Below are 7112 nucleotides of genomic sequence, written 5' to 3'. Positions count from 1 at the left end.
TAAGAAGAATCAAACTAAAGACAAAACATTTGGAAAGACACCAGTTAGACTTTAGAAGATCAAATTAAACAGAAGAGACAAAACGATCAAAAAGAGTTCTTGGTTTGATTGTGGACAGATTTACTAAGTGCTCATTTCAGAAAACTGCTTTCCAGATACAATCTACTAGTAGTTGAAGGCATCAATCAAACTAATGTTACCTTCTGATCTCCACAAACTTTACTGTTCAGTGAAGAGAATCAAAGTTTGTTCAGGATTTCTAAAAAACCCACAGGTGAAAGTCTGAGAAGAACTCAGATGGATGGTCTAAATGTGAAATCAAGACTCATGGTCACAAGTTTTAAGGTTTCTGTTAACCAGAAAGTTCAAACTAACACAGAAGTACTGAGAAACTTTGAAGATTTCAGTCCTCAGACTGTCTAAAGGTTCAAACTAACAGAGAACTACTCAGGAACTTTTAAAATTTCAGTCCTCAGACTGTCTGAAGGTTCAAACTAACAGAGAAGTACTGAGAAACTTTTAAAACTTCAGGCCTCAGACTGTCTGAAGGTTCAAACTAACAGAGAACTACTCAGGAACTTAGAGGATATCAGTCCTTGGACTGTCTGAAAGTTAAATCTAACAGAGAACTACTGTGGGACTGAGAAAATTTCAGCCCTCAGACTGTCTGAAGGTTCAAACTAACAGAGAACTACTCAGGAACTTAGAGGATATCAGTCCTTGGACTGTCTGAAGGTTCAAACTAACAGAGAACTACTGTTGGACTTAGAAAATTTCACCCCTCAGACTGTGTGAAAGCTCAGGTCCTGAGGACTCGGGAGGTGTGGAGGCTTTGGAAAGTCTTGGAACTGAGGGTTCCACCCTCCAGCACAAAGGCTGAAGTCCAACCTCCGGAGAAAAACCGTCGAGTCGAGACTCGAGTTAAAAAAAAAACTCGAAAACGACAAAAAATAGATGATAAATGCGCAAAAAAAAGAAGAATTAGTATCTGAGCGAGTAGCTCAGGAGGATAAGAGGATAGACTACCAACTGGAAGGTCGCCGGTTCAAGACCCACAACCGGCAATTTTCTTTCTTTGTCTTTGTCAGGATTTTGAGAAAAACTTAAGAAGGGTCTGGTCTTGAACCAGCGACCTGCAGCTCCATAGGCAAATCCTTAACTCACTGAGCTACAGATCAGATACAAAGAAATAAATTCGTCGTCCCTTTGACATCGTAGTTTCCGAAGTGACCACATGGGTGGAGCCAAGGCGGAGTCTGGGTGGAGTCAGGGCGGAGAGTAGGCGGGGAGGTGGGTGGTGGCCTCCCCCCTCTACTCCCCCACCTCCCCCCACCGCCCACCACACCTTCCCCCGCCCGACGAGTTTTTCGAGTCTCCACGAGTTCTTCGAGTCTCAACAGGTTTTCCCGAGTTTCTGGAGTTTCCACCAGGTCCGAGGCAGAACAAGTTGTCATGAAGAGGTGTTGAAGTCGGCCAGGATGGACTGACTTTTTACAGCAACTAGAAGGAAGACCACTAGAAGAGCAGGTCTTTAACCACCATCCATAAAATCCATGGAGTCTCTCCAGAGAAATGAAAGAAGGTCAACTTTTATCAACCTCCATCCAGATGTTCAACTTGATATCTTTGACATTTTTAGCACCACAAACCTTTAGTATCACACTTTATTATCAGTTATTAGGACTTTAATGGAATCCACCAGCAGATTTAGTTTTTGTTGACAAACTTTATTCTTGTCGTCGTGGGACTGCAGTATTTAAAACTCTTCCTTCTATTTGACCTCATGTTTATTAGTTTTAGTGGAGAAAGTTATTTTAGTTGTCGATTAGTCTCTTAAAAACCAAGTAATAAATTGGATTAGTCAAGAGGTTTAAATTTCTTACTTTGTCATAGTTTAAATATGACAAAAAATATAAAAATAAAGTGTCTTGAGACAATTTGACCTGTATTTGGCGTTATATAAATAAAATTGAATTTAAATTGTATGTATCTTGTAATGTTGGAGTAATTCAGCCATATATGTTGGAAAACACATTTTCTTTTTCCATTAATCTGTTGTTTTCTCCAGCAATTCATTTCTTGTTTTGGTTTATAAAATGTCAAACCCAAATATATTCAGTTTACTGTCATCAAAACCAAAAAGATTTACATTCATGATGCAGGAATCAGGCAGTTTTTCACTTTTTATCTTAGTTTAGTCAGAAAGATAGTTGATAATGTGTGAATTGTTGCAGCTTGTGAGCTGTGGAAGGTTTTTAATCTTTGGGGCCGAGTGTCAGAAAACATTTAGAAACCAACATCAATGAAACACAAAGATTTGAACATCATTTGCACGACAATGTCTAATTAAAGGACATTTATTTCCAACGTAAATGTGTGATATTCATCCTCTGGAGCTTTCTCTTCACATCGTCTTCCACCTGAACTAATTTGGTCGGGAGCATGTGCAACAAACATTTGAAAAACTGCACTTTAACATCAATGAATGACACTGAAGTTTAATCGCTACATAAATGAGACTGAGTCTGGATGTGCTGCTCTGTCATTAACTCCTAAGTTTAGGTAAAGTTCAAACAAAAGAGTTCAGATAAGACTTGAGAATGAGCTTATTTTGAACAAACATCTCAGACTTTCTGAGCTTCAGCACCTCTAGCAAGATATTTTAACAACAAGCAACTCAAGAGATCCAGAAGTTGGAGAGAGTTAGCTTTAGCTGAGCCAAAGAACATGTGGGATGCTAACCTAGCAAACATTTCAGACTTTTCTCTGTGAATTCTGAGAAATAATTTACTATTTAATGACAGAGCTCCACATCTTAACTCAGTCTCATTAAAACAGACTCTAATTCAGTGTCATCCATCCATATTAAAGTGCAGTTACCCAAAATATTTGTTGCATGAGCTCCAACAAAACCTGTCCAGGTAGAAGGCCACTTTGACAAACAGGAAGTGGAAGATTCCAAGCAGATTTATAGAAGGGGGAACCGGACTGTACTAAGTGTGGTTGAGTATAGAGGGGTGTTTTGTGGGTTTTTAAGGCTGATAATGATTATTAGTGAGACATTTGGAGTAGATATTCATTTGCAGTAAATGAAAGTATTTATAATCTTGGAGTTAAACTTAGAAGAACATAAACTTTAACAGAAAACTTTGTTGATACGTTTTTGTTTTGTTTACAGATGTTAAGTTAAAGGAGTTTTATTCGTGACGTATAACCAATCAAATCACTCCAGAAGACAGAGCGACCACAGGTAGATAAAGATTCAGAGCCAAAGTAGCGCCATTTTTAAATGTATTTATTACCGTAAATCGGTAAAAAATAAAATACTGATAATCAGTAAAATCAGTCATCCAAAGTTGTTTAAATCAATCCAACTGGACTTTAAGAAGGTTCCTTGAAGACGTTTCACCTCTCATCCAAGAGGCTTCTTCAGTTCTGGTGGTGGTTGATGTTGCCTTAGCTTATAACCTCTGTGAGGTGTGGTCAGTGTTATTCACATTCCGACGACCATTGCCAAGGCCAGTCAGCCCACAATTACTACAATTCTACAATGTATGTCTCTTTGCTTTGACTTGTTATTTGTACAATATACGATGTATATGATGGCGTTTTTTCATACCAAAGGCTATACTATGATGTTTTCTAAGAGACATACGATGCCACTCTGTTTGTTCTGGCCCTGGGTCACTGCACTCCTCCTCTGTTGTTTTCTGGATTGTACTCAGCTGCATGTCTTCGTCCACCCGGCCTCCGTTGACTCGTCCCGCCTGCCGTCTCTGGAGCTGAAGCTGGATTGGAACAGACCAAAGTACAGTCCAATCACGATGCCAGCTGCCTCTCAAAAGGCTCCTTCATCTGGCAGGTGGCGGCACTTCTTCTGAGGAGAAGCAGAGCTGGCCCGGCAGAACTTTGGAGATGTGTTCCAGTGGTTGGTGGATGTGTGGGGAGATAGAGAGGGACCTTTGAATTGTTCAGAAAGGAAAACAGGGAACCCTTTGGTAGTTTCAGTTTAGGGTGCTACTGTGGTGTGTTTTTGTTTTTTTGTTTTTTCGTATTGATTATCTTTTACGTTGTTCCTGGTTGGAATGCCCATCAATGTCAACATGAAGCTCACGTTTAGTTCTGTTTATTTATTTTTATTTTACTAACACCCATTTGTTTTTAACCCCCTCACATGTGTTGTTGTAAACTTACTCTTTCAAATAAATTCTCGTCTAACCCTCTGGAAACCAGCGTTTGGACTATTTTTGTGTTGCTCCTCACCTACTGACAGCTGTGGACTAAAGGCTATACTGTGACGTTTTTAGAGCCACATGCTATACTATGATGTTTGTTGGGCGACACGCTATACTATAGGCTTTTTTAATTGACATATTACTGTGACTTTTTTTGTTTTAGTTTTTTTTGGTTTTTTTAGCAACATATAAGAATTCGAACAATTTTAAAAGTTACTATACTTTTACTTGTGCAATGAAATTATTATTCTATGGCATTTTTTAGATGACATATTATACTCTGATGTTTTCTTGAATTACATACTATTTTGACAATATACTGCACTATGACATTTTTTGAACCACATATCATACATGACAATTTTAGGCAACATCCTATCATTTTGCAATTTTTGAACCACATAATAATCTATGTTTTGTTTTTTTTTCTTGCCAACATGCTGTACTATGAACTACAGGCCATACTATGTTATTCTTGAGTAAAGTATACTATACTTTGACGTTTTCTGAACTACATCCTATACTATGGCGTTATACACAGAGTGCTTTGGTTACATGTTGATTTATAATCTAGATTTTCTTCTGTTTTGTTTTTTGACAGGATTACCACAGACCTGACCGTGAACACCGTCGACACCCACCTCAGGGAGACGCTGTCTAAGATCTCAAGGCTACTTGGTCGTGGTCTTTCTGGCACGTACTCTTCCAAGATGAGCCGGGAAGTTTAACACTGATGGAATGACACCAGGTCTAAGCTGACAAACTTCCAATTCCTCCTCAACCCATAGTCTCTGGGAAACCTACATGGAGTAAGAAAAGTAGACAGAGAAGTAATTAAGTCTGTACACAACATATTAAAAAGAAATCATGCTAATAAATTAAGTACAAAGAACCGAATTCGCCAATATACTGGAGACCAGAGCTATTTAATTTGATAAGTATAACCTTGTTTAGTAACATTTCAATTATTTGAGAGCAGTCCTAAAGAATTGCCTGTAATCCCAATCATAAAATGGGTTTGGAGGAAGAACATAGATGGTAATCTGGATATACATGAGTTAGGCTTTATAACTACTATTGGTAATATTGGTGGTAGCAATAGCAGTGGCTAGTGGCTAACTAGTTAGCTCTCATAGACTGGAAGTTCTCAACAAGATTTCATAATGAAAAAAGAGCCAAAAACTATTCTTACCTATGAAAATTCATTCCAAGTTTCCTTGTCTCAATCGTATGACGTAGTGTGTAACTGTATGCAGCACAGTGAGCCGGCATACTTGTTGTTTCCGTTTTCACGCCGTCTACATCAACGGAATGCACTGAAACTTTGCCCCCACTAGCTTAGCCTCGCCGTAGCACGCAGCTCAAAGGGGCGTGTCCTATCTACTCATTCATATCTATGAGAACAACGGTAGCTGCACATAAGGACGCCTGTCAATGACGTTGATTAGCTGCGTAAATACCATTATATACAGTCTATGGTAAATACGTATGTGAATCGCATCATTGGCTGCAGCAGCCAGTCACCGGTCACTCACTGACTCACATTGAAAAATAGCACAGAATGAATTGTTACGTGTTTATTTTATTTAAAATTTAGGTTGGATTTTTAATTTTTTTTTTTTGTGCGCAGCCCAGATTTTCTGTGCGTGGAGACCGTGTCAGCAGTGCGCAATTGCGCACGCGCGCAGCTTAGAGGGAACAGTGCTCACCTGTTGCAGCATTCAGGGATGAATTTGTAGTGCAGTCTAACCTCTATTTTTGTGTTCCATTCATAGAATAATAACACAGAACAATGTTGAGCATTTATGGATTACTTCATACAAAAGTCATTTGTTTTCTTTTTGTTTTCTTGTCAAAACTCGAAGGATTTGCACAAAGGTTGACGTGAGACATCACTGAAGGCAAGACAGGGACATTAGGAGGAACTGGGTGTTCTCCCTTGGGAAATTTTGAGCGTAAAATCCTGAATTCTGGTGAATTTTGTGTACCAACATTTTCCATTTCGACATCAGTTCACGGTGGTGGCTTTTATTTATTTCACATAATGTGACAAATAGAAATAAAATGAAAAAAATGCAGTAAATCTTTCAAATATTCATTCTCCCAATGATCGAGTTTTTTTATTTTGCATTTTTCCTGATGGTTCAACACACATATCTGCTCTGTTCTCGTTTTGTGTCCTTTGTTTGGGGAAGTGACCTAATAAAATGCACATGTGGCACTTATTCACAATAATGACCAGTTATTTCATTTTTCTTAATTAATAACCCCCCGTACTTTAATATCTCATTGGTGTTTCAGCATTATTTCTGTTCATATTCAAAAACTTGATGAACAATCAGAACATATTGCACGTAGCTATGACATACTGAAAAAAAAAACATGCCCCTGTCGGAGGCATTGATGATTCTATGAGTACTAAATGTTAAAGCAGTTCATGGTTTATTGATGAGCACGTATCCCTCCTGAAAGATAAGCCTATGGTGGTGGTGGAACTGTGTACAGTTTTCGATGTTATGTCAGTATTGCTGTTGTCAGAACTTGTATTTGTAAGCTTGAAAAGCACCATTCAGCAATGGAGGAACTGGTTTCATTGTTCGTTAATCAGCCAGATACTTGAACAAATTTGTTGCCTGGTCTTCAAAATGGTGGAAATGCATAAAAAAGAGGCACGATTTGTGTTTAATATCATGCAAAACAAAGAATACAAGGACATTTTATTCTATGAGAAAGTACAACCAGCATTTATCCTTTAAAAATAAGATCAGGTTTTAGAAAATAAATGTTTTGTCAATCAACTATCCAAACTGATAAATTAAATAGCCCATTGCTTGTGTCCTCTTTAGTACTTCAGTGTACCACTCTTTAATATAGGTC

The sequence above is a fragment of the Amphiprion ocellaris genome, chromosome 19 (genome assembly GCF_022539595.1).
Source record: "Amphiprion ocellaris isolate individual 3 ecotype Okinawa chromosome 19, ASM2253959v1, whole genome shotgun sequence".
NCBI classification, from domain to species: Eukaryota; Metazoa; Chordata; class Actinopteri; family Pomacentridae; genus Amphiprion; species Amphiprion ocellaris.
The sequence above is the reverse complement of the archived record's forward strand: the minus strand, read 5'-3'. Positions refer to the sequence as shown.